The following is a 10,231-nucleotide window of genomic DNA, read 5'->3' on the forward strand; positions in this document are numbered from 1 at the left end:
ATAAACACTGTCAAACAGGTGTGGTGAAAGGCCATATTGGGGAATTATGTCCAGCTAATTTGGTTCTACTTAACTGTCGTCCTAATACGTCTATATTCTTCACACCGGCATGTGTCAATTAGAATATCTCACACAGACCCCTAGCGAAGCTCAATCTCAGCGATTGTATCAGACCGAACACATGTGGGATTAGTTCCCAGCGTGGCAGTGACTGATAACACAGTCATCCCCTATAAATGGAGTCATCTTCATCCCCACAAAAGATTACCCCTGCGATGGAACGCCAGGCAAGGACACACACACCGAGGACGTATGCTTCTGTATATCTACTTTTTATAACGTCTTTGAGCCCGACATTGTGCGTGAGACTTAAACAGGGGTTCTTTTGTATGTCAAACCTCACTTTTTTAATGGGTTTCCTATAAAACTCTTCAGTGATCATGGTATTCAAATCAGCAGCAATAGCGAAGAGCTTCCTTCTGACGGTGTCTGGAAATGATCCCGGGCGAGGAGGTGTACCACATCTTAAACGAGGGCCGCACGCTCTCTCTGTTCGCTAACCATGGGGTTCTTTCCTGCGGTGGTGTGGGATCATTTTTTGAGGCTTAATCAACATGTATTGAATGGTGTATGTACTTTGTGAATCGTTTTATAGGACCCTGCCTGCACTTTAAGCCCTGGCCAAGAGGTTGCAATATGGCTTCAACGCCATTCCAGAGAAGGGCCACCGAAGCATTCAAAGAGAAAAGCTTTCTTTTTCTTTTTTTTCATTTTGGGTTTAAGCATTCGTTCTCATTCTGAGGAAAATGAAGAAAGGGGTTTACATCAATTCTAGCTGAAGGGGATGCTCTGGCTAGCTCATGTGATTTCCTTTTACGTATTAATATATTTCATATTTACCTACATATTATTTCATATTAGAAACAGGAGATATTTGGCGTTACTGCTCTAGTTATGTCAACAAGCGGGATAGTATATGTACATATAGTACAGCGTATATGGTATACGCTCAGATGGAATATAAATAAGATCTGTGTCTTTAATCATCTAGATTGGCCAACATAGTACTAGACTGTTGCAAGATGGCTGAGTCTGTGTGCATGTACAGTATGGTCATTTAAGGACTGTAAGTTAGAACATGAGGTCTGTTTTCCTCACTATGAGTGTAACAGCACATATTCACAGCGACACCTCATCTGTACATCACAGCTAGCATGTCCAGGGTGTACTGTACTGTACTTGTGGTAGGCTACATGTGGTAGGCCAAAAATAATACACATGACCTCACTGAATTTATGCATACACTTCATCTACACTTACAAGTCTCCCTCATCTCAAGTTTAATACGCCTACCACCTGTACCCGCCATATCCACCCGCTAACTAAACTAGGCTAGGCCACCCTCTCTCAGCCAGGTACCCTGGTGGTACAAAGGGATTGTATAGGGGTGATGTGAGGTGCTTCAAAGAGAAAGAGTACAGGGGGAGGGAAAAAAAAGAAGGGCAATAGAAAAGAAGGAATGTTAAAAGTCAGCAAGAAAAGAAAATCTCTTTTGAAAGGGGACATAATCGTTTGGAGGACTCCAGCGCGGAACTCTAAATAATACATTTCAGGTTTTGATAGAACTATTACTGCCTGCGAAGAGCACTTTGATGTTAATTGAAACCATTGGTCTGCAATCTGCTTTATAGCACTGACAAATAACAGTTTCCTAAGGCTTATCATTGAAGGCTAGTCGAACAGGGGAAGGCACATACTTGCTCCATATGCTCATTCAATACAAATAAAAATCAAAACCCTCTCTTCTTTATGGATGCACCACAATATGCTAAGGATAGTCTCTGGCAGAAGTTGCGGTGGGTGAAATGTGCTGTTTGCAATGCTGAACAGTACCTTGAGCGAAGTTCACTTGTGGTACAGGACAACCAGGACTATATTGTTTGCAGTTTTTCCAGTCCCCCCCCCCCACCCCCTTCCTTTCTTGTAGAAACCACAGAACAATTTGATAATGCAGTATTAAAGTGTAGGTGGCCCAATATAAGCTCCCACAGAGGAAACATATCATTATTCACAAAGGGTCCCGTCTGTATATTGGTGATTGTTCAGACTGTGTGACAGTTTGAGGTATGGAGGGGCGCTGACTCCAGGGCTGAGGCTCTGGTTTTAATACAGACAGTACACAATGGTCTCTGTCTCCTTTAATGTGCTCCATTCAACGTTCTGGCAGTGCACTCTCCTCACCTTTGATTTCTCCCCAGATTTTTTACACGCTCATTATACATATATATATATATATATATACAGTATATAAAGAAGAACACTTGTCAAGGGGTTGTCCGGAGCTGATGCAATACAATAACAGAAAACACATCCCCGTCGTGAACACATTGGTCAGACAAAGGAAAGGGACATCATATATTATGATGAACTACAGAAGTTCAAAGCCATTTTTTTCTTTTACATTATGTACCACATTTGAAAGTGTACAGGACTGCCCTTGCCCTGAGCTGAACCGCACAAGATGGACATGAGAGGAGAAGTGGATGGTAAGGAGCTTTGCTACAGGACAAAATTAATGACAGGTATTGCCGGCGAACATAATTGGCTGTTTCACCGTGAATAACCTGCACATGAGGATCACTTTACAGTGCAGCTTTCCCGAAGATCTGACAGCGGAAAAATGGAACCCAGAGACCCCTCTCTTTGAAAGGTTTTTCTGAGATATGATTGACAGCGGGGATAAGTTAAGGCTAGTTTAACACACGAAAGGAACATAATGATGGATTGGGTTGATGGAGAAAAGACATGGTTTGGGACATTACCAGTTAAAAGAAATATTACAACTTCTCTCCTAATAGGCCTCAAAAAGTCCTGTATGCCCCCCATATGTCCATGTTCTAATATGCATGTGGATCTAGTTTTGGCAAAGTGTTTCCAAAGATATTTTTCAAACACATTTTCTTCTTAGGAGAACTGGGACGAGAGGAAATGTAGTTTATAAATAGGAATCAAAAGAACCCCTTCTGTTTATTGCAAAAGGATGCCAGAGACACCGACATCTTTGAAAGTAGGAGAGCTTTTGAGCTTTTTACAAGACAGGTGAAAGAACATGTGTGTTAAATCATTGTGCCCGGCTCACTTGGGTCAGCTCTACCATAAAAGAAAAGAGATTACAAAGGAAACTAATGAAGACACTGATCAAAGTCTGTAATGGTAATACATAGCAGGTGTTTCCAACCTTTCAAACCCCCCTCCTCCCCCTATCCTCCACACCACCCACTCCACTCGTGAAGCTTATGTCTTTTACATATGGGCTTTGATAGGAATAATGGACAGAGCACATTTCAACACCATTCAAAAAATGTTATGAGGTATTTGGATGAACCCAAGGGAGAGGCCACTTTGTCTGCATGTGATACATAAATGCACCCATGTACTGTATGCTCACCGTATGCTTTCACAATTGATGGTGGTGAGTTGAAAAAGGTGTCTTGGTTGAGGCCCATACCTTTTTTGCAGTAAAGCACCTGTATTTGAGATGCAAGGCTTGGCAGTGCTCCCTCTTGGAGCATGTTCAAAGCATGATTTCCTTTTTTTTTTTCAGCAGGATGCTGCTTTTGATTTACAGAAAGAAAAAACAACTTCAAGCAATTACACAATTAAGCCTGTTAAATTATGTAGACCACAAAAATCAAATAAAACATATAATCCTAATTTCTGTTTTCAATTAGCTTTTGTGAATATTAAATATGTACATTTTAGTAAAATATTGAACTATGGTACTGTTAAGGAACATGTTAGAGTCAAATATAGATTATAAATATAGGTCTAATGTTAACAGCAGAGATGGGACTGTTATTATTAGTGTATGATCATTAATGCTGATTTAATTTGTTGTTGTTGTTCAACATTATTATTATTATTAGCAGTAGTAGTAGTAATAATATTATTATTATTTGTATAACTATATTGTTTTGCCCAATTTGTAATGTGTATGCTTTAGCGTTCTATCATGGACATCAAAAAACGGAGCGACAAGATTGCACTGATTTGCACAACTATTAGATTATCTATTCATAAGAAATCACGACATACATGATTTAGAAATCAACTATTTCTGCATCCGCGATAAACAGCAAGTGGAAAGATGTCCGGTCTGCGTCAAATGACGCAAACGGGTTGGTTTCCTCTCGTCAGTGTGTCGGGCTATGTAGTTTTATGTGTTCACTTCTGGCCAACTAATACGATAGTCTGATGAAAATCATGTTTTTTTTGCATTGTAATTATTTAGAAATGCATAACTATGTTTAGGGTTAGTACTATGTTTGTTGTGCTCCGTTTGTCTTTAGAGCTCCAGTGTTGTAACCACTCTATCGAAACTACAACTACCAAGACTGTGTGAAGTGAAAGCGAGGCAGTGTAAACACAACTCTAGGAACATGAAAAGATCGGGTGACAGTGAGAGGGGAAAGAGAAGAAAGGTATTGATAGTGTTTTTCTCCGTTAGGTCTCGCAAATTCTAAGTCGAGTCTTTGGCATTGAGAAGTTTATGTTCCAAATGTGCTGATGCTCGTTGCATTAACGCAGGCTGGGAAGCTGTAACTGTCAATGTAAACATCACGTTGCATGTGTCCTTTATTGTGTTTTCCTCTTTTCATTCAACTCCAAGAGAGCGTTCAAAACAACATGTAAACGTTTATAAACTCAGGTCCAGGGGTGTTGTTGTGGAAGGGACGGTGAATCAGGAACATTTAGAAGCCTTCGGCATGTGCCTTCCACCTATTGCAATGGACTGGCATGATACTGAATCTTTTTTGGGACATAAATTGGCAACGGCTATACATTTATTTTCAGTTTGCAAGATGCATAACTACTCCCTCAATGTCCTTGTATCATATTTCACAATGCTCGATTTTAGCCTTGTAAAACAATTGTAAACAGTTGTCTGATTTGATGCTGACGCCCTGTCAGTCATCACCTACATGCAGAGCTGTATGTTATGGTTGTAAGTGTGTGCACGTGGTTGAACTGAGCTTTTTGGGTGGATATCCAGAGATTGCATGTCCTACATGATTTGTGTGCTCTTGTGGTTCTGGGTGTTTGTGCAGTGAACATTGCACAATTGCATCAATAATCTACCAGATGGCTAGCTTTCATAACTAGGACAGAAGTGTTTGTATGATATTTTGTTATTGAGATTTAATCTCACACACTTTGTTTAATGCGGAAAGGTGGGTGGACGTGAGAGGGAGAGATGCTGTACGTCAGAAGGGTAAGGGACAGGTGGAGAGTGTATTATGTGCAATTAAGTCCCGAATAGTAGGATAGGGATGCAAACACTTTCTAATCTACTCCCCACATTTGGCTGGTAATGATCTTGGAATTGGCAAGCATAGGCAATACAGAGGGACATGTGTTGTTCCATCAGCATTTCCCATGTCTGTTTAATACAGAAAATGTGTTTTGGGGGAAATATGGCCTGTTTTCTAAACAGGAGGTTTGTTTGCTTCTAGTGGCCTTATAATGGCCTATAACTTAGCAAAATTAGACCGGACCAATTAGGCGTACAGCATTTCTCCCAGACAATGTAATGCAACAGTAAGCTACATTGACTCATGTCAGTGTTTCTTAGGTTTCAAGTCTAATCGCCACCCCCCCCCCCCCCCCCACCTCTTATTTACTCTTAGTCTCTCCGTCTCCCTCCTGGCACCACACTGCCATCCTCTAGGTTTAGCTGACATGACACCTGGCGGAGGCTCTGCACTGTATGTCCTTTATCCAGTGTCTGGTGCAGTGTACCTGTGGTAGGTTAGCTCAGACTCCATTGTTGTAAGCTGAGGATCTGTTGGAGATATTGTATTATGTGCGGCGATTTAGCGAGACAGGCTATTCAAACAGTGGAACACATGGAACCCAGCCCACATTCTTTTTGGGGATCATTCCAAGTGAAAATGAGCCATGTTGACTTTTAGAAATTATGCATGAATTACGTTTTAGCTGGAATTCATAACGGTCTGTTGTAACGGTGTGTTGAACGGAAGAATTGTTGTAACATAGGCCCTATGCCTACATCATTGGTACATGTAAAGACATAACCTATGTAACCTATACCCACCTATTACCCACCATAGGGAAACCTATCTGGATTTTCGTTCCTTATTGTTTCTCTCTGAAGGCCTTATTAATAATATTTCTGCCCCACTTTGGAATGACACCAGGGGAGGCTTGTGGAGGATAGGCTCATTGTAATACATGGAATGGAACGGGGACTGGTAGCAAACACGACTGGTAGCCCCTCCATGCCTTACACTGAGCCTGTCCTCTGATTTCCACCAGTCTCCCCTGAATGACACCGTGTCTACGGAGGAGTGAAGGGAACATTGGTGCTCACACTCCTGGTAGCCCGTCACATAGATGGTTGGACAGGCCTGATCCTTGGTGGGACAGCATCTCTGTCATGGACGTGCTCCCTCCCTGCGTCTGCGAATCTGTGTACATCCGGCTGTAGATGGAACAGGAAGGAGAAGAGCTTTGCTGTTCTCCGTGGCAGGCCCGTGCTTATCCCTGCTGGGCCTAGGCAGCCCTTCCACGCTTGGCCGCAGCCTGCGATGGCACATGTGTTTGGATCATGTCTGACAGCAGAGAAACTATGTAGGACGTGGATCCTCCTGTTTATAGAAGCAGCCATGGTGACCAGATGAGTCTCTCAGAGGGAACTCATTCCAGCTGGCCCTGAGGGCTGCTGCAGTCCTAATGGTTCTGCTTCCCCTTTTAGACAAATAAAGGCAAGAGAGAGAGAGAGAGAGAGAGAGAGACAGAGAGAGGGAGAGGGGGGATTGTAATGGCGAAACGACTGGAAAAACCACAGAACTGCCAAATTAGAGGAGCCGCATTTATCCCCGTCGCTTGTTACAGGGATACAGCGGTGGCGTTTATCATCATAAGTAATAACTAGGATAATGCTGTTTTCTCGTAAAACGAGAGTGTTTGCAGTTGTATTCAATCAATGGGATGTGTTGTTGTGATGTGTCCCCTGTCATTTTGTTTTAGCGAATGCATGCTATTCACATCAGGAAGGCCTATGTGCTTGACCAAACACACATGCTTTTTGTTTCGGGGATTCAGACTCTGTGTCTGACCGTCTTTAATGCATATGTAGTGTAGTCCTGGTGTACAGAACATTGAAGTGGCTTTGTCTTTGTCTATAGGGCCACTGTCTGTCTGTCTGTCTGTCTGTCTGTCTGTTCTGGTTGGTGAGTTACTATAATAGTAGGCTGAATCCAACACGCATAACATTCAGTCAATACTGTAGACTACTACCTAGTTGTGTTGTGTATATGATCGACTGTAGATGGTTCCATTTTTAACCAATCGTTAAATAGGTTCTCCATGAAACCTTTTCAATGCGTTGAATTGAATTTGCGTCCTCCTATATTGACTGAGCGAAAATGGAATTGACCCTAACTGTTTTGTCATGGCTGTGTCTTTGATGGTAGCTGTTTATCCAGTGATGACATGTATTACGTGTAGTGTGTATAAAATATGAAAGGGGGAGAATATGAGAGGAAATATTTGAGAATGGCAGTGTAAGTAATGATCACATAGGGTCACCAGATGTTTGGAGGTCCTGGCTTTACCCCGCACATCGCTCAGATGAGGCCCATTGGTTTCCCCTGGTTGTGGCAGCTAGTGCAAGCTGTTTAGGGTATTTAATTCCTGAACACTCATTAAAATGGTTTGTGTTTCCCTTGGCAATTCTGTTAAATTAACAACTCTAGAGGTAAAAGCTGATTATGTGGCCACACATCGAGACATGGTTAATCAATTCGCCCACAAAATGTTACCCCGTGAATTAGTGTAAAGGTAACGATTTATGGTGACTAATGCTGCCGTCCTGTCATGTCTGCTCTGGTGTTTGAGCAGGAGGGGGGGTGTCAGATTCAGCACCGTCAGCAGCTTTGCACTCCTGCAGACCATCTTTTCCCCCCCCCCTCTCGTACCCACCACGGTACACGCTGCATGCTCTATTAATGAGCCAATAAGTGAGAAATAGTGCTGTGTGCTGACATAAAACATGTAGGAATACATAAGCGGCAAACGTACATGTCCGCCAGAGATAGATTTACATCCGGGCCTTGGGAAGAGAGAGAGAGAGCGAGAGAGAGAGAGAGAGAGAAAACGATAGAACTGTGTTTGCCATCGGAGCCCTCCTGACTTCATCAGACCCCCGCCGGTCTGGCGAAAAAAAGGGGGCCTTGAAAAATACGGCTGTAGCTGATAATGATACCATTACACTAATGGTGCCGGCAAATGAAGGAGAACCCAGACGCCCTGCTTTATTACCAGAGGGGCCCATTTCCCCGCTGCATTCCTAATGGCCTGAGCACCCAGTATTGATCAGCCCATCATGCCGCTAATCCTCCGCAGAATTACTTATCGCTGGTGTGGTGTCGATCCCGCCGACGGCGGCACCGGCTCCTGGCCCCGGTCGCTGAGGGGGGGCCGGCAGGGGGCCGACAGCCAGGGACCCGCCGCGCCGTTTTATTCCGGCCCCCGGTTGATTTAGGGCCGAGCAGGGATGTTGTCCGGGAGGTCTTCCTTGGTGGGGGGGGGGGGCTGGCCCGGCTCGATGGTGTTTTTGTTTTCTCATCGATGAGGTGGAGAAAGTGGGGGCTTTAGGGACGTGGGCGGATGGGGTGGAGGGGGGGTGTAGGTGGGGTTGGTAGAATGGAGATGAATTCTAACAGCTTTCATTTAATTAAAGAGTAGGGAATTATCTGGTTCGTCCCTCTTTATGGGCCTGTTGGCCACCGTGGAGCGGGAGGTAACGGGAGGCTGTAATCCTCAGTAATTGAGCTGTGCTGTAAATAAGAGCCGGCAGCAGCAGCTCTATCCTGTGTCATCATCATCAAGCAGCAGCAGCAGCAGCAGCAGCAGCACGTTCCTTCCCCATAAAGAGGACCAGAGGTCTGGGTCTGATGTGCTGGTCTGATGACCGGACCTCTCCATCTCCATCTCCATCCAGGTCCCCCTGTCCCCTCCGTCACAGCCTCTCCTAGGCCTAGCCCAGGGCCTCAGACTGGAGCCTTCATGCTAGGATTGCCCCAAGATTGAGCAACACACAACACAGCCTTTCATGTGGAACTGTATCATCGTTTTCAGGGGGCCAATGATACCGATACACCAACACATGGAGTACTAGGAGGCTTAAGTACATGTGAAATGTGAGAGGGGGAAAGATATTATAGCCTACAGGTACGTTATATAGGCTGTGCTATGGATTAGTTGAGCACGACTGAGGGGCGGTGTGTGCCATTACTATTACAAATGAACAGCAGGTCAGGTAGCACGGAGCGTTCCTCTCAGGGCATGGTGACCTGTCATATCCTTGACCTCTCGGTCACCCCCCCCCCCCCCCCCCTCTCCCTTGTAGCCATTACCATGCTCAGGCCATTGAACATTGAAGGGTGTGGCATCCCTACATCAGCCCCCCCCCCCTACTCCCTCCCAACCACCCCCTCCCTCAGTCACCCCTGCCCTCAGCTAATCTACGAGTTTACCTTTAGGGGGGCATTTGGCCCCTCTTCATTAAGACCACTCCTGTAGCCATAAAGATGTATTTATATATTTCCATCTGGAGCGAGCTGTCACGGCTAGGGAAACTAGGTATTGATCGGGATATTTAGTCATTTCTTTCCGCGTGCGCCATCAATATTGTGCAAACATCTGTCCATGCGAGGGTTGACCCCGGCCCAGAGTCTCTGTTTTCGCTCCCATTGGAGTTCAATGATATACTATTGTGAAAAGCAAATCAATGAATGAATATGAAGTTCCCCTGCTGTAATATAGTGCGGGCCCAAGGCCCCGGGTCTTTCATTGATCCGCTACGTCGGACGACTGTGGGGGTTGATTAGTCTGTTGCTAAGGTGGCTCCCCTCCCTGTCTTTTACCTTGTCTTGGTTATTTGAGCTCCGACTCGATATATGGACCGTGTCGTTTACAGATCAGCTTGGTTAACCAACCCACGCTTTCGACAACACGCCACGCCGCGTGTCAGTGATGGAAGGACGAGGTAGTTTCTCCTGTGGTCTCTCAGTTCCGTAGGCATCTGGAGTATCAACCTTCCTTCAGAAGGCATGAAGTACTCCTCAGCAACGGTATAGACATCAACAACCTACTCATTTACTAACTTTAACCGGTTTCCTGAAAATAGAATTAAGCTCAAATCTAT

The sequence above is a fragment of the Nansenia antarctica genome (assembly GCF_963989245.1).
Source record: "Nansenia antarctica genome assembly, chromosome: 9".
NCBI classification, from domain to species: Eukaryota; Metazoa; Chordata; class Actinopteri; order Argentiniformes; family Microstomatidae; genus Nansenia; species Nansenia antarctica.